A 19457-nucleotide genomic window follows, 5' to 3' on the forward strand; every position below is an offset into this window, starting at 1 on the left:
CTCAAAAGAAGAGTCTTCGAGCTCCCCGCTTCCACAAGATGAACTTTTAGGCTCGTCACTAATCAAACGGCCAAAAGTATCTCTTTTCCAAGCACGCTCTCTAATGGACTCGAGCGATTTTAGCATACACTAACAAAAGATTAAAAATAAAAATCCTAAGGAAGGGAGGTTCTAAGCAAACACACAGCAGGATGACTCCACCAAAGCAAACCTAAATATTTCTAGCAAACAAAAAGTATGATGGCTCCACTTAGATTGTTTCTAGACCAGCTTCTATTCTTTCGAAAGGGAATTCGTTATAATTTGAGCAAACCTCCCTGGAGTCAATCCGAGTTAAAGTAAGATAAATAGAGACAGGGAAGCTCAGTGGAGCTTTGATACCCAAGGACTCACCGGCATTACAAGGCGGAGCATTCAACTTACAGAAACCATCATGAACCTTGAAGTGAAAAAGCGGGGGTCTAACAACACCACCCAATATTTCTCTTAGCAATATGTATGAACTAACTCCAATATAATTTAATAGAGACGCAACTAGACAGTCAGACTCAATCTAGATTAAAGTATATCGAGGAGTTAATATCTCTCTCTTTTTTTGATTTACTCAAGCTAATAGAAATCAGCGAGTCTTTAATCAAACACAAGGAATAACTTAGATGGTACCAAAGACCAATATCCAAGGATCAATCAATATCAATCAACAACCAAAGGTCGGATTTCCAATTAATTGATTCAAACGCACAACCTGTATTATTTCAATTATAATGCGAAAATTGAAATAACACACATACCATAAATTTTGTTAATGAGGAAACCGCAAATGCAGAAAAACCCCGGGACCTAGTTCAGATTGAAAACACATTGTATTAAGCCGCTACAGACACTAACCTACTCCAAGCTAACTTCGGACTGGATTGTAGTTGAACCCCAATCAATCTCACACTGATCCAAGGTATAGTTATGATCCTACGCCACTGATCCCAGCAGGATACTGCGCACTTGATTCCCTTAGCTGATCTCACCACAACTAAGAGTTGCTACGATCCCAAATCGCAGGCTTTGACAATAAACAAATCTGTCTCACACATACAAGTCTATCAACGGATCAATCTGTCTCCCACAGATAAACCCTAAAGGTTTTGTTCCGTTTTTTGATAATAACCAAGGTGAACAGGAACCAATTGATAATCCGGTCTTATATTCCCTAAGAACAACCTAGATTAATCAATCACCTCACAACAATCTTAATCATATGGTAGCGAAACAAGATATTGTGGAATCACAAACGATGAGACGGAGTGTTTGTGATTACTTTTTATATATTGCCTATCGAAGATATCAATCTCAATCCAATCAATCTTATTGTACTCGTACGATAGAAGATGCAAGATCATATCACACAACTACGATAAAAGTAGTATCGGCCTAGCTTCACAATCCCAATCAAGTCTTTAAGTCGTTTAACCCGGTTTGAGAAAAGAAAACCAGAGGTTAAAGGAGAATCGACTCTAGCACTTAAACTAGTATCACATTAAGGTGTGGGGATTAGTTTTGCACAATACTAGATGTTTCCTTTTTATAGTCTTTCAAATCAGGGTTCTGCCTTGGTCACAAAGCAAACAATATCCACCGTTAGACGAAAACCTGATTTAGATTCAAGCTAATATTTCTCAACCGTTAGATCGAAAACTTAGCTTGTTATACACACTTGACAATGCAAGGTTCTAGGTTTGTTAACCGTACCCAAACGTAGGCACTTGTTGGTTCAATAATAGTCAACCAAAAGGTTAGTCATATGAGCATCTCATATCAACCATGTTCTTCTTCACCATAACTAGTTCAAATGACTCAGATGAACTAGTTAGAGAGTTGTTCAATTTCAAGGAAATCTTATGTACTACACAAGACACAATTGAAGAAAATATGATTTGATTCACTCGAATCGGTTCATGAAATTTATAGCCACGGTTTGCATACTGCATTCCTTAGTTTAAGTTCAGAAATCATCTTCAGATATATAACGTTTCTCAAGTTTGCAGACTAGGTTCGCGGACTTAAGCAACCGACAGAGTTTACAAACTCCAGCAGAAAATCTCGGCAAAGACTTTCCGCCGGTTCGCAGACTGGGTTCGCGGACTAGTCTAGTTTGTCAATTCCAGCAGAATTTCTCGGGATAAGAAGTTCGGAAGTTCGCGGACTGAGTTCGCGGACTTGGCTCACGCTATTTTCCGGTTTCTATTGATCAACAAAGTTCGCAAACTTTGGTTCAAGGAATAAGACTTATACATAAATGTGTTTCCACAACAATGCTTATGTCCATCATTGGTTATATAATCTAAACTCTCATTTGAATCATTGAAACATTCTTAGAGGACGTTATACAGTTGTTACACCATTTCTCGTCAAAGCAATTTTCAAAGTGATTGAAATATATCATAACTTTCGTCACTAGGTAAAGATAAACTTGATCGAAGCGAAACGCTTACCAACACATATTTTGAGATATAGATAGGTGAGGTATACTCGGCTCGAAATACCAAATGTGTATAATCCAAGTCAACATATATAGGGTACGACTTCTTGTATCAAAGAGTAGGAGATAGAGTAGATAGACTTTTGAGTGACCGATAAGTTCAAGTATTCACACACCTTTTTGTCCAGAAGTTCCACCGGTTCCTTGAGTAGTTCTTCTTTTTGTATGATGAATCTCCATGAAGTCCTTGAGCTCAACTACACTTTCTATCCTAGTCCGAGACATGGCTATAATAGACTAGAAATCAAGACTTATAGTTTTGATCACTAACATTGAAAAACATGCTTGAGATAGCAACGCATGCGAGGTTGACCGAGCAATGCTCTAATAATCTCCCCCTTTGTCAATTTTAGTGACAAAACTATCAATACATATGGAATACAAAAAAGATAAAGAAACTTTAGTAGCTCCTATTCCACATGTCTAATCTTCAACATTCCTCAAAATCTTCTTCACTTCCAAGTACTCCAATGATCCCAAAGGTTGTAAGTTTAGTATCACCGTTGTTGAAGATCCGTATCTATAACAATGAGAAAGCATCGGTCTCGATCATTGTTATACAGTGTCATAGTATTATTACACAGTGTCAAAGTTCAATTGTATCACAACTTCAACAATAATACTATGGTGATATGTATCACTCCCTCTTAGTCAATACTCCATCTCACATGGAAACCACTCCCCCTTACATAATGATCTGAAGACCATATGTATTTGTAGTATGAACTACATATTAATTCTCCCCCTTTTTGTCAATAAAATTGGCAAAGGTACAAGAACGGGATCATAATGAAATTTCCGAAAGAGACGTTTCATAGACTAAAATAAGAATACATACCAACTAATTTAGATGCAATCATAAAGCCGAAGCTAAATGCATTCATCAAGGAGTTTAAAGATATAAGATAACCCCTGTAATATTCCACAGCCGCACTCCCCTCAAGATATTACCATTAAGCACAAGTTCAAAAGAACTCTCCCCCATTTGATGTCATTCCTGAAAGAACAACAAGAGCGACCTTAATTTCAAAAGAAAAGAAGGATTTTAATGGACACCAAAAACCATGAGAATGATTTTCTATATCCAAGAAACTCAATCAAATTAATCACAAGTAAACCCATGATTAGTTTAATCGGAATACGCAGTCAAATTAAACACACGAGTTGGTCAACTTAATTGATTGTGCTCAACATAAGTAAACTTACGGAGCAACCAACAAAGCTAATCAAAAAATAATCAACTTAGTTGTATCGTGCTCAACATAAGACACATTACAGAGCCTCACAATATTACATAAAATATGGATCAATGAAGATCAGTGTTGTGGAATACTCAAGGGTTCATTCTATCTTCAATCACTATTTGCATAACAATATTAATAGACATAATACTTGAAAACAAAAGATTTTAACCTATCTTCCATCAAATGTTTGACAATATAGGCTTAACTTTTGTAATTGTCAAAAGTCTATTCATTCTTTTATCAGTACGTGAACACCGATCACAAACGACTTTACTTTTGACAATATATGGGACCTTCAAGTTCACAGACGCAAACATACATATCCCATAACAAGTTGAAATATATCAAATCATAAAGATTAATACTGCAAAAACATCATCCTCCAAATATTTTTAGAATTTTATACCAAAAAACCTAAAAAAGAACAAGAAGATGAAAAAATAATAGCTATGTGTAGTCACAATCATTACTATTCAAGCACTAGTTATTCTTCCTACTAAACCAAACAGAAGACATACTAGGCAACAAAACCACTATGAAGCATTTCACTTACTTTGAATATTCTTCTCATATTCCCTGTATTCATCAAGCCCATCTTCGATTAGATCAATCTTAGATTCAAGACTATCCATCTTTTCTTCAAGTCTTTTGGAAGAAGCTTCGAGTTCACTTTTCAGGGCACATACTTGTTCCAAGAAAAGATTCATGGTTAATGAGAGATTATCGAACTGTGAGACAGAAGAATTCTCATCAAAAAAGGAGATACGCTTGTCATAGCATATCTCATTGTAAGAGAAATCAAAACGAATCTTCTTGGAGGGAAACAGAACAATCTATACATCACTTTCTTTGCTTGAAAGACTAGAGGAGGACATGATGGAGAAGATAAATGAAATGATCCAATAGAAGAGAAACTTAATTTTAAAGGAATGAAGATGAAGAATTTTCCAAAAATGACCTTTTACCAAACCCTAACAGAATTTAGTTATCTCCAGACAAAGTCTTTTAAAAAGTCGGAAACCGTACATGAACAAAAACGGTACAAGAGGAGAATAAAAAAAAACGAATTAACAGACACATTCCAACACAACCCTCTCGAACATCATGATTCTTGCCTAAGAGGGATATACAAAAGAATCATGAACAACAAAATTTAAAATCATAATCATTCCAATCCAATATAGGACTGGGATATATCTCGTGAGGGGAGGAAGAACTTGTTAATCCAAGTTTTTTCTCATTCTTTAGGAGAGAAGAGTTATGCACGTCATTCTTTTCCCTTTTAATAACAGTTTTGAAGAACTTGATTGTTAATTTGCGCAAATCCTTCACCATTCTAGAAATCACTTTTTGAGGGAAAAAGGATTTCACAGGATATTTCTTCTTCTTCTTCTTCTTCTGCACACAGCGTTTAGCAGAGCAGGACTGCTTTTGATCATTCGTGTTAAGATGATCCCTATTTTTACACAAGGAAACCGAGAGATTTGGTAGCATCTTGTGTTTTTCTGTATCACCCTTCTTGTCAAGATGACTGGAGAGTGATACATAATTAGGTGACATTTGCTGACACCGCTTATGAGACACAGTCGGAGTTATTCAACATGTCGTATAAGAATCACGATTGTGATTTTCAGCAAATATATTAAGAGAACAATCACAGATTTCATCCTCGGGACAATAATCAAGAGTATTCATCCATGCTTTAGTTATCTTATTCACCTTAGTATCTGGACCTTTGGAGCACACGAGACCAGTTTTGCTAGTACAGTTTTCCTGAACTCTCTTATATTCTTTTTTGATTGATCGAACTTATTTTTGAGACTTTCTTTTACTTAGTCTAAGAATTTTCTTAAGTTGTTGTATAAGCCGAGACAACGTAGAAATAAAGCAGTTCTCATTTTTCTTATCAATCAATTTAGGACGGTGATATTTTCCATCAGGAATAGTAACATGATTACTAGACAAGTGATGTTTATCTCTTGGTTTAAGTTCGCGATCGAAGATTTTAAGCTTCTCGACAAGCGTGTTTCGCGAAAGAATATCAAGGTTATTTCCCTCAACGATGACATGTTTTTTAGATTCGTATTTAGATGGCAGCGATCTGAGAATCTTCATCACAATTTCCCTTTCAGGAATAGTCCTACCCAATGCACAAGATGCATTAACAATTTCAGACATGTTGTGATAAAATTCATCAAATGAATCTTCTTTTGCCATATGAAGGTTTTCCCATTCGGAGTTAAGGTTTTGAAGCCTAGCTTCCTTTTCGTTGGTGTTACCTTCAAATACGGTTTCTAAAGTATCCCAAGCATTTTTAGACGTGGAGCATGAAGCTACATGGTATCGAAGATCTGGGTTAATGGAATGCATAATGGCATTCAACCCATCAGAGTTTTGCTTTGCAGCAAGTGACACAGCAGTAACATATGTACCGATGTTTTTAGGCATGGTAACATTTTCAACTATAATGACATGAGCCTCATAGCCATTAACAACATAAACCCATGATTGGAAATCACGCGATTGAAGAAATGTACGCATAGAAACTTTCCACCATAGGTAGTTTGAGCCATCGAAGACTAGCGGTACGTTTACTGAGATAGCACAATTGTCCATAGAGTCAGATCGCTACAAACACAGACTTTTAAGGTCTTGAACGTGTTTGCCTGCTCTGATACCAATTGAAAAAGCGGGGATCTAACAACACCACCCAATATTTCGCTTAGCAATCTGTATGGACTAACTCCAATATAATTTAATAGAAAAATCAACTAGATAGTCAGACTCAATCTAAATTAAAGTATATCGAGGAGTTAATATCTCTCTCTTGTTTTGATTTACTCAAGCTAATAGAAATCAACGAGTTTTTAATCAAACACAAGGAATAACTTGGATTGTACCAAAGACCAATATCCAAGGATCAATCAATATCAATAAACAACCAAAGGTCGGATTTCCAATTAATTGGTTCAAACGCACAACCTGTATTATTTCAATTATAAAGATAAAACAATATAATGCGGAAATTGAAATAACACAAACACCAGAAATTTTGTTAACGAGGAAACCGCAAATGTAGAAAAACCTCGGGACCTAGTCCAGTTTGGACACACATTGTGTTAAGCCGCTACAGACACTAGCCTACTCAAAGATAACTTCGGACTGGACTGTAGTTGAACCCAATCAATCACCCACTGATCCAAGGTACAATTATGCTCCTATGCCTCTGATCCCAGCAGGATACTGCACACTTGATTCCCTTAGCTGATCTCACCCACAACTAAGAGTTGCTACGATCCAAAATCGCAGGCTTTGACAATAAACAAATCTATCTCACACAGACAAGTCTATCAAAGGAACAATTTGTCTCCCACAGATAAACCCAAAAGGTTTTGTTCTGTCTTTTGATAATAACCAAGGTGAACAAGAACCAATTGATAATATGGTCTTATATTCCCGATGAACAGCCCAGATTAATCAATCACCTCACAACAATCTTAATCGTATGGTAGTGAAACAAGATGTTGTGGAATCACAAACAATGAGACGAAGTGTTTGTGATTACTTTTTATATCTTTCCTATTAGAGATATCAATCTCAAGACAATCAATCTGATTGTACTCGTACGATAGAAGATGAAGATCAGATCATACAACTACGATAAAAGTAGTAACGGTCTGGCTTCACAATCCCAATGAAGTATTTAAGTCGTTTAACCTGGTTTGAGAAAACAAAACCAGAGGTTAAAGGAGAATCGACTCTATCACGCAAACTAGTATCACACATAAGGTGTGGGGATTAGTTTTGCACAATACTAGATGTCTCCTTTATATAGTTTTTTAAATCAGGGTTTTGCCTTGGTCACAAAGCAAACAATATATACCGTTAGATGAAAACCTGATTTAGATTCAAGATAATATTTCTCAACCATTAGATCGAAAACTCAGCTTGTTATAGACACTTGACAATGCACGTTTCTAGGTTTGTTAACCGTACCCAAACGTATGAACTTGTTGGTTCAATAATAGTCAACCAAAAGGTTAGCCATATGAGCATCTCATATCAACCATGTTCTTCTTCACCATAACTAGTTCAAATGACTCAAATAAACTAGTTAGAGAGTTTTTCAATTGCAAGGAAATTTTACTTACTACACAAGACACAATTGAAGCAAAGATTATTTGATTCACTCGAATTGGTTCATGAACTTTATAGCCACGGTTTGCATACTGCATTCCTAGTCTTTATAAGTTTAAGTTCAGAAATCATCTTCAGATATATAACCTTTCTCATGTTCGCAGACTTCGCGGACTTAAGCAACCGACAGAGTTTACAAAATCCAGTAGAAAATCTCGGCAAAGACTTTCCGCCGGTTCGCGGATTAGTCTAGTTTGTCAACTCCAGCATAATTTCTCGGGATGAGAAGTTTGGCAGTTCGTGGACTTGGCTTACGCCATTTTCCGGTTTCTCTTGATCAACAAAGTTCGCAAACTTTGGTTCAAGGAATAGGACTTATACATAAATGTGTTTCCACAACAATTCTTATGTCCATCATTGGTTATGTAATCTAAACTCTCATTTCAATCATTGAAACATTCTTAGAGGACGTTATACAGTTGTTACATCATTTCTCGTCAAAGCAATTTTCAATGTGATTGAAACATATCATGACTTTCGTCACTAGGTAAAGATAAACTTGATCGAAGCGAAACTCTTACCAACACATATTTCGAGATATAGATAGGCGAGGTATACTCGTCTCGAAATACCAAATGTGTATAATCCTAGTCTATATATATAGCATACGACTTCTTATCTCAAAGAGTAGGAGATAGATTAGATAGACTTTTGAGTGACAGACAAGTTCAAGTCTTCACATACCTTTTTGTCGAGAAGTTCTACCGGTTCCTTGAATAGTTCTTCTTCTTGTATGATGAATCGCCATGAAGTGCTTGAGCTCAACTACACTTTTCTATCCTAGTCCGATACTTAGCTATAATAGACTAGAAATCAATACTTATAGTTTTGATGACTAACATTGACAAACATGCTTGAGATAGCAACGCATGTGAGATTTACCGAGCAATGCTCTAACATGAAGTATGCTTAAAAGAGTAACCAATATTTTTTGAACGACTTTCCTATTAAGCTCGTTACCCTATCGGTCTCGTTCTAGTCAGTATTTTAAGCTTGGGTTCGCGTTTGGTATTTTTTTCCTAAGGTGGGAAAGAAGGGAACCGTGATGAAATCCGAACCCTTATCTTGTATGGCCAGGCCTTTCCCTTTACTAGGAAATTAAAGCAGCCGTATTCAGTTCCTCGAAATATATGCAAACGAAGGAATACAGTAACCCGCTGACAGGGGATTCGCGGGTGTTTAGAAAAACTTACCTCCCGTTCCAGGCGGGGGATGAACCGCTGAAGTCGACTCGGGCCACCGACTCCATTGTCAGTGTACAAACCCGAGGGGCCAAGGGATATCATAATCGTCGTCCTTCTCTGTAAACAATTTATATTTAATACGATCCTTCCGTAGGGTTTAAAAAAAATAAAATAATGTCCCAAAGTTAAAGCCCAAAGTCCAAAAATAAAGTGCAAAAGAAAAATACAAGAATATAAGATATCCTAATACAATCTAAATAAAATAAACTCTTTTTTTTTCTCGCTCTTTTCGCTTTGTCTTTGACTCCAAATCTTTTAAGTATTCACCAAAAGCTTTGGCAAATTTTTTTTTTGCTCCAAATTCCAAAATCTGTAATGCAAAGACAAAAACCCAAAAACGTAAAGTAGAACAAATAAAATAAAAACAAAAACCTAAAAAATAAATCTAAAAACTCTAGCCTAAAGACAAGTCCGCGTCGGCGGCGCCAAAAATTGATGTGTTCTCAATAATGTTGTAGTAAATAGGTTCGTTGAGACTTGTGAAAGCAATAGATTTTAGACTTATAAAACTTAAAAATAAAGAAAACTTATTGCAAAATTGATTTCAAGATATTAGAAAATAACCAAGACACTAGAATCCACTATTACAGATGAATGAATGATATCAAATATTTCAAAACTCTAATTAGCCTTTTAATCGCTTATTTATTAATTCACAAATTATCAAACATATTCTCAAATATTAATTATATTCCCTAAGCATAGACTATCAATTTATTAAACAAAGTATAATCTATCAAATTGAATCACAAATAATTAAGAAAATTATGTAAACATTTGAAAACTCTGCAAAAGCGGTGATTGAGTGAATTATAATTAAAAATTAGAGAAAAGGAAATAGTTACCCATGATTCATATGTATATAGCTTCATACACTGCCTTGATTACGCGAGAATTTAGCCTCTCATCATGTTGGAAACACGCTCAAAATTCATTTTTATTGCTCAAAGTGTTGACAAATGATGAAAATGGGAGAAAATAATCAAAAACCGGGTTTGTAACAATTATACGTGTTACAAACCGAACTGTTACAGAGAACGATAAATAATCAGTGTCACAGACATTGTAGCAATACAACTCTTCTCAGAATGTGTCGTTGTTACTGAAGCATGAACGACAGTTCCCTGTGCGTTTTATGTTCTTCGTGTTCTTCATAGCAGCAAATGGTGGTTTTCTGCAACTTGATTTTTCAGCTCTGTGATGTTCTGTCTCTTTCCCAAACTCGCGATAACCCCTTCTCTGATACTCCAACACTCTTTATATACTCGACAAGGCCTCAAAATCCCTGTAATAACTTCAGAATTATCTTCATTAACTCTGCCAGATTCGGGAGCATTTTGTTTCCTTTTTCTTTTCCTGCACGTGTCTGCAGCTGCTGAATCTTCCTTATTTAATTCCTTCACGCTTCTGCAGCGGCCAAGCTCTATCCAAACACGAGAAGCACACGTAAAATCACGTTGTAATCCCGTGATATTCTCATCCGCGCACGTACTCCCTGTTGTGTAGAAAGTCCACGTGTTCAACCCACGTTTTTCGAATCTGAAGGACTTACCAGTCCTGTGTGAGTGTAACAGGCTGGAATGAGTCGATTGAAGTGATTGAATCTCGCCACAGCTCCTCCAAATTCAAAACAGCAAACTCCGCAGGTGAACAACATTAGAACCTGCACTTTCCCGCCAAAACCATGTAGAAGAAGGGTGCCCCCCTAACCAAACCGGGGGTGAAAATAGCAGCTTCCTTGAGGGGTGCTCTGGGGGTGCCCCTTATCCAAATTGCGGGTGCCAATAACAATTCCTCCAGGTGCTTTAGACAACTTTTCGAGCCGATTTTTCCAAAAATGTTTATTTCCCAAAAATACCTACTCTTGATGGTGGTTTTTAGTTTAGGGCGAAAATTCTAAAAGTCTATCTACCTGACCCGACATCGGAAGTAATAGAACTTGATATGTCTATATTCCGCAAGGAATTTGAAGAATATATCAAAATCTGATGAGTGCCTATGACGCTCTTCATATTGTATTGAAACTCAATCTCCTAGATGAATTGTTCACTAGTATAGAGCCTAATGAGTATTTAAGTTCCTAGTTGCATTATTCACTAATGAAATTGAACCATTTAAAAGTGTTGAGTGCCTAAAGCCTCTTCGCTCATATATGTATTGACCAATTCAATATATTTATGTATATAAAATTTACTCAGAATGGTGCATGTAGCAACAATCCCAAATATTCTATAAATTTTATCTTGCACCAGCATTATTCACTAATGCATAGCCTGCCTAGTGTTTTCCTATGCTATATTCCCCAGCCGAACTCTCAATATTGGCATCACATGACGATTAATGTTCACTCGCAACGGAGTAGCATGAATCTCCCGAAGTGTCAGTATTGAGACCTGCATGAAAACACCCACATAGGCTACACCACCCTCTGACAAAGAGATCAGCGCGTTCGCACACCTTTTAATTATAAGTTGGCGCGATCGAACACGTTTAAATTCCTTGAGGAAAATCTAGACTTTTAATATCAGTCTCAAAATTAATCACGGCCGCACGATTTAGCCGCACGATTCAATAGATCTAGCCTGCTCCTAACGGAATTAGGCAATCATTACGATGGACACCGGCGGGCCCACTAAAGCCCTAGTTAACTCTGAAGCGCCACGAATGACAACTCTAAGATGGGTGTTCGCGCAAGCTCAAACGAGCTAAGACCGTTAAAAAGGGTCTTAGAAGCATCATGAACTTCCAACTTTGCCAGCCTGGTTGGACGGCTTGGACTCTTCTATGAACAGTTAAGGAAGCGCAAGCATGATCATCAGTGGGCCCATTAATGTCCTAGTCGATCGACTTGCATGCGGCAAACGTATAAAGTGCTCAATCGCTTACCCAAACATGGGCGTTCACGCTGTGTAAAATAGCTCAAACGAATTGAGACCGGCAAAGACGGTCTCAAAACGCATCACGTCCGTCCAACTTAGCCGGCCTAGTTGGACGGTTTAGATTGCATCTTGAGCGATCAAAGAAGCGCTGACGTGTCCACCGGCGATCCAGCTACACCCATGGTTGATACACTTTCTCACGGAAAGCCGACAACATATAGAATCGTTCACCCAAAGTAGGGTGAACGTGTTGCTTTAGAAACCCTGAATTACGTTTGCGTCAACACACTACTGCCGCAAATCGATCATAACCATCCAGCGTCGCTAGCCGAATTGAGTGGCTTAGATTTAATTTTATGTGACCCAGGGGATGTCAGCGTGCTTGCTGGAAACCCACCTTTGTACATGGTCGATCGACCTACTTAAATCCAAATGCAATACCTCGAATCTCTCGCTCAAAAGGGAGTTGGTTGATTGGCCTCCAAACCCTAAAAATCGCGTCAACGACGTTGAACAACTGCCGCAAATCAATCATGACCATCCAATTTCACCAGCTTAGTAGGACGGTGTAGATCTATTCTCAGAAAATTAATAAAGTGGCGTTGTAAACACCGACCTTCACTCCTCCACAGGAAGTGATCGACCAGATGGTAGTTTTCCCATAATATACTCGAACGATCCCCAAATTAGTGGACCCCACAACCCTTTTAAGACTCTTGTCCGCGACTTATTCAATCAGGATCTAAAACAATGATGCTTCATACACATCGATTAAATTGAGATGCTTAAATACGATGCTTCACATGCATCAAATACAAACGATATTTTATGTCGGCCTCATTAACAAATTGGTTGTTTCATCTAATAGCACCATGCTATTCTCTGTGGCAGGTCCCACGACTTGACCCACTTATTCGAGACATCAAACATGTCACAAACTGGGGGATGCTTACTGGGGTATTGGTATGGTGGTTTATAGCGTGCAACGCGTCCATTCCGAGAACGTGACAGGAAAGACGGACGGTTAACAGTAGTGAGAGTAGTGGAAGGACGTGTGATCAGTTTTCCTTCATAAGAGAAACACAATAATCACTACCTTCCGCACAAATCCACTTCTCCACTACTTCACTTCCTTCACTTCCTAAGAGATCAGGGTGCGCTCAATGACTTGTATAAATAGATTTTCAATATATTTCAACAAAGGAGAACACAAGTGTTATCAACACAGTATCCAGAAAACACCAAGAACTGATAGCTTATATTCTGCAAGCCAGTTCCACATTTTGATACAAGTCATAAACAGCCACACCTTCATTATTCAACATTCTGATCTCAAGCACCTTCTTTGCTTCCCTCCATAAGATCAACCCCTTCTCCTTCACTTTGTGACATAATTGAATCTGGAACGACCATTTCTTGGTTTAGGCCAGAGTCTTACAGATTGATCTCTCGAATCTAAAAGTACTCCCGTACAGCGCATTGCTTAGGGTTTGAATTCGTTTCTAATCAACACACCCAAATTTACCAAAAACAGCCGAATCAGTTTTTACCCTCAAACAATTGACGACCACAGTGGGAGATTGATCTCTCGGTTGCAAAAAATCATTTTCCCTATCTTGTTCTCAATTTCCTAAAATTCTCAATATGGTTGATCTTAGGAATGGTTCAGAAACCCTCAACCCCAATTTTATTTCTCCCAACACTGACAATACTTCACATGTTATTCATGAATCCGTTCTTTCATTCAAAACCCTTGTCGAGGCTATGGAGTCCCGATATTTAACAACTATTCATGATTTGATGAAAATCCTGAATGATATTGTCAGGAATCAAGATACTATTGTCAAGACGCAGGACGGAGTATTTGCGCTCTTGAAAGTCCTCACGGATGAACTATCGAAGGAACCAACACGCACTCATTCTGAAGGAAACGCCACCAACAATCCATTTTGGATCAATACTGATGGTAGTAGTCCTTCTTCCAAGAGTCATATTACTATTCCTGGTGAGGAAGATGAAGCCTATGATCATGTTGAATGGAAAAGTATCCACCAACCTAACCTGTCTGCTCATGAAGATCGATAGATGCTTCCTCAATCTCAAAGAAGACTCGTGGGATTTAGCACGATCTCATTAGAGTCTTCGCAATGGAAAGGTGATTTCATTATGTGCGTCCTTCCTGGAAAGTATCAATTCCCATATTACATCAGAAGATGCTAAGAGATCCACTACTGCTTTACTCAGTCGATCCGAACCTTTCCAGAATAAAGAAACTCGTAAAGATGTACAGGAAAGCATGTGTCCTTCCAATAAAATACCCAACCTCTAATTAATCACTCGTGAGGGTAGAAAGAGAAAGCATCCGGGAAACAACTATCAACAGTCTAAGCGTCCGACTCCCATTTCACATAGGACAAATGAGACTCCACCATTCCCAGATTTTCCCTTTCCAATGGAAGAGGTGATTGAACTCTTGGAGGTCTGGATACAAGATGACCTCATCAAGCTACCTCGTGTCAAACATCCTCCAACTAAACAAGAAATAGAAGATCCCAAGTACTTTCGCTTCCATAGGTTTGTCAACCATCCTACCAGTGACTTCAACAAATTGAAGCACATCTTCCAGGAGAAGATCGACTCAGGAGAACTTCAACTAGGAACTGAAGGAGTGTACAAATACCATCCTCCTATTAGAAGCTGTGGCATGCTTTCTGGGGACTCCGTCTACAAAACTGCACAGTCAACCATGGAACATGTGTGTGAAATTCTCTCTTTGTCCAAGGCACAATGTCAAGATATCTTTGCCACTCTAAATTGTGTTGTATCGGGAAAGAAACTACCTTCGATCGATGAAGCTTCCCCCAGACCTAAATCTCTTCTGGAATACATGATTGGCATAAGCGGCTGGGGGCTCTTAACCACTGCTTATCTTAGAGATGTCGAGTTGGGAAAAGCGTTGATTAACGCAGGTACTACGAAGGAAATTCCAGAAGCGCCATATCGTATATCCAGGCTCAAACGCACGAGTAAGTCTTCTCGAAAAACCTATTTTGCAGTCTGTTAATCCTCATCTCATCAAGAACTGGGGACTTGATCCGATCGTCAACCCGACTGCGACTAGGCGATGTGAAGAGGAAGCTAGTCCCTATCAATATTTTATTAAATATTTAGAAGAAGTATCGATCGAGGATAAGAGGTCCAGAGGTCAAGTAGCAGGAGCCTTACCTAGTTTCTGAAATTAAACAAGGTGCCTATTGCAAACTCTTTGGTACTGACAGTTGGGAGGAGTAGCAATACACACTAGATACCTCCCGTCAGTTCCTGAAACATTATATTGCCATTTCCCTAGTATTTCTCTTGTTTTCATTATAATACTTACGATTCATCCAATTTGCACCAATTTGCATTCATAGTTAAGATTTCAGTGAAACACCATTTCTTTCATAAAACTAAAACCTCTGTTCTTCAAGAGCAGACGCCTACCTGTTCAAAACCAAATCAAACCACAAAGGAATGTCTCGTGTTTCCAAAACACCTAAAAGGAAAAGTCATGGGAAGGAAATAAAGGCATTCAAGGGAAATCATTCATCAACATTTCTTCTTTTTTAGAGAAAACACTTTTTATATCCCGAAGAGTAGCCTGCTTCAACTTCAACCCTGAGACAGTTTCTCAATTTAAATTTGGGATTTTGGAAATCCCTTCACATAACCAGGAAGCATTAAATTCGAAGTCTACACACATGTCTTGAGGATACTTCCGATATTCGGTCACTCATTCAGAAGCAGCGTGCCTGATCATACTACACATTTGGTTATGGAAATGTGTCCATACTTCTTCAATATTCGGGCGTACAATTCAGCATACTTCGCTAACACGTTGAACCCCCCAATTAACACGTGATTTACATGAGGAGCATAAAACTGAGGTTCGAGGGTGCAGTCACGTCCTCAAAACCGTCGGTCGCCTCCATTACCTCTCGGTTCTTCCTGCAACGTCATCCCGGATACATATAAGTCCAACAAGGGCGTTCATCTTCTCAAAGCATTAAAATTACGAAAGAAGTTGAGCAAGATTAGTTTAAAGATATCCAGATAATTCGCCCAGCCAAACAGAGCAAAAAATGTACATGCACGTACATCAGAAGAATTGGAGATCACTGTAGCTGCTCGAGCGCCACCTGCAATCCTCTCTGACAGAACCTATTTCTCTTGGGTTCTGCATCCACCTTTCCTAGAGGATACCACTCATACGCCCACCAAACAACTTAAAGTCAAGGCCTCTTGCAATCGAGCACAACGGAGTTCGGAAAATTTTGAAATTTACTGGAGAGGCTGGAGACATAAATTACACATTCCAGAGAAGGTCGATGGTACAGCTTCTACACCCTCTGGTCCAGGAAGAAGAATCGTCACGTGATTAAGATGAGTCCTAACAATTGTATATGACACTTCGAAGAATTCATCATCCATATTGGGCATGTCTTTGGAATCATTAATTCCCATTGGCTTAGTGGCGGAAATATCCCCAGATTGCTTTGTTGTTGTTGATACTCGCTCCGCTGCTGACAAAGAAAGTCAATCACATAGAATTGAACGTGGATATTGCACTCATATTAAGAATATGAAGACGAGATGGACTTACCTTGTTTGGTGTACATGAAGATGGGTGGGTCTTGATGTTCGTGCAAAATAGGAAATAGCATAAGCTCCCTTTACACCCGACGAAATTTTAAAGCTGGAAATGGTTTCTTCCTATCGCTCATACGAACGGTATTTAGAGAATCTAGTTGATATCCAAAGACTTGACCAGACATACCGTTTTCTTTTTCCTACCATTGATGAGCAAGAGCGGTGATTTGTTAGTGGCCCCTGATTGAAAGCTTCTTCACTAGTACGACTGCAAAGGAAGTTCAAACCAAGCGATATACCTCTGGTAACATCTATCTACTTCATCTTATTGGTTTTGTTTTTCGTCTGTCACCATCTAGTGCTTACCCCGCAACAATGTCATTGTTACGTGCCAAGCAGGGGACTTAATGTTGATGGTGGTTTTTAGTTTAGGGAGAAAATTGTAAAAGTCTATCTACCTGACCTGACATCGGAAGTAATAGACCTTGATATGTCTATATTCCGCAAGGAATTTGAAGAATATATCAAAATCTGATGAGTGCCTATGCCGCTCTTCATATTGTATTGAAACTCAAGCTCCTAGATGAATTGTTCACTAGTATAGAGCCTAATGAGTATTTAAGATCCTAGTTGCATTATTCACTAATGAAATGGAGCCATTTAAAAGTGTTGAATGCCTAAAGCCTCTCGCTCATTTATATATTGATCAATTCAATATATTTATGTATAAAAAATATACTCAGAATAATGCATGTAGCAACAATCCCAAATATTCTATAAATTTATATTGCACCAGCATTATTCACTAATGCATAGCCTTCCTAGTGTTTTCCTATGCTATATTCCCAGCCGAACTCTCAATATTGGCATGAAATGACGATTAATGTTCACTCGCAACGGAGTAGCATGAATCTCCCGAAGTGTAAGTATTGAGACCTTCATGAAAACTCCCACACAGGCTACACCACCCTCTGACAAAGAGATCAGCGCGTTCGCACACCTTTTAATTAAAAGTTGGCGCGATCGAACACGCTTAAATTCTTTCAGGAAAATCTAGACTGTTAATATCAGTCTCAAAAATAATCACGGCTGCACGATTCGGTCGCGCGATTCAATAGATCTAGCCTGCTCCTAACGGAATTAGGCAATCATTACGATGGCCATCGGCGGTCCCACTAAATCCCTAGTTAATCGAGTTCTATTCAATTAACTCCGAAGCGCCCCGAACGTCAACTCTATGATGGGTGTTCGTGCAATCTTAAACGATCTAAGACCGTTAAAAACGGTCTTAGAAGCATCACGAATGTCCGACTTTGCCAGCCTGGTTGGACGGCTTGGATTCTCCTACGAACAATTAAGGAAGTGCAAGCATGATCATCAGTGGGCCAATTAGTTCCCTAGTCGACCGACTTGCATGCGGCATTCCTATAGAGTGCTCAATCGCTTACCCAAACATGGGCGTTCACACTGTGTAAAATAGCTCAAACGAATTGAGACCGGAAAAGACGGTCTCAAAACGCATCACGTCCATCTAACTTATCCGGCCTAGTTGGACGGCTTAGATTGCATCTTGAACGATCAAAGAAACGCTGGCGTATCCACCGGTGACCCAGCTACACCCATGGTTGATCGACTTGCTCACGGAAAGCCGATATCATATAGAATTGTTCATCCAAAGTAGGGTGAACGCGCTGCTTTAAAAACCCTAAATTATGTTTGCGGCAACACACTACTGCCGCAAATCGATCACAACCATCCAACTTGGCCACCCTAATTGAGCGGCTTAGATTTATTTTAGGTGACCCAGGGGATGTCAGCGTGCTCGCTGGCAACCCACCTTTGTACATGGTCGATCGACCTACTTAAATCCAAATGCAATACCTCGAATCGCTCGCTCAAAAGGGAGTTGGTTGATCGGCCTCCAAACCCTAAAAATCGCGTCAACAGCGTTGAACAACTGCCGCAAATCAATCACGACCATCCAGCTTCGCCATCTTAGTAGGAAGGTGTAGATTTATTCTCAGAAAATTAACAAAGTGGCACTGTGAACACCGGCCATCACTCTTCTACAGGAGTGATCGACCAGATGGTAGTTTGCCCATATGATACTCGAACGATCACCCAAAGTGGTCGACCCCGCTACCCTTTTAAGACGCTTATCCGCGACTTATTCAATCAGGCTCTAAAACAATGATGCTTCATACACATCGATTAAATTGATCTGATTAAACACGATGCTTCACATGCATCAAATACATACGATATTTTATGTTGGCCTCATTAACAACTTGGTCGTTTCACCTAATAGCACCATGCTATTCTCCGCGGCAGGTCCCAAGACTTGACCCACTTATGAGACATCAAACATGTCACAAACTGGGGGATGCTTACTGGGGTATTGGTCAGGTGGTTTACAGCGTGCGGCGTGCAACGCATCCATTACAAGAACGTGATAGGAAAGACAGACGATTAACAGTAGTGAGAGTAGTGGAAGGACGTGTGACCAGTTTTCCCTCAAAACGGAAACACGACAATCACTACCTTCCGCACAAATCCACTTCTCCACTACTTCACTTCCTCCACTTCCTAAGTGATCAGGGTGGCTCAATGACTTGTATAAATACATTTTCAATCTATTTCAACAAAGGAGAACATAAGTGTTATCAACACAGTATCCAGAAAACACCAACAACTGATAGCTTACATTCTGCAAGCCAGCTCCACATTCTGA

The sequence above is a fragment of the Papaver somniferum genome, chromosome 10, assembly GCF_003573695.1.
Source record: "Papaver somniferum cultivar HN1 chromosome 10, ASM357369v1, whole genome shotgun sequence".
NCBI lineage: Eukaryota > Viridiplantae > Streptophyta > Magnoliopsida > Ranunculales > Papaveraceae > Papaver > Papaver somniferum.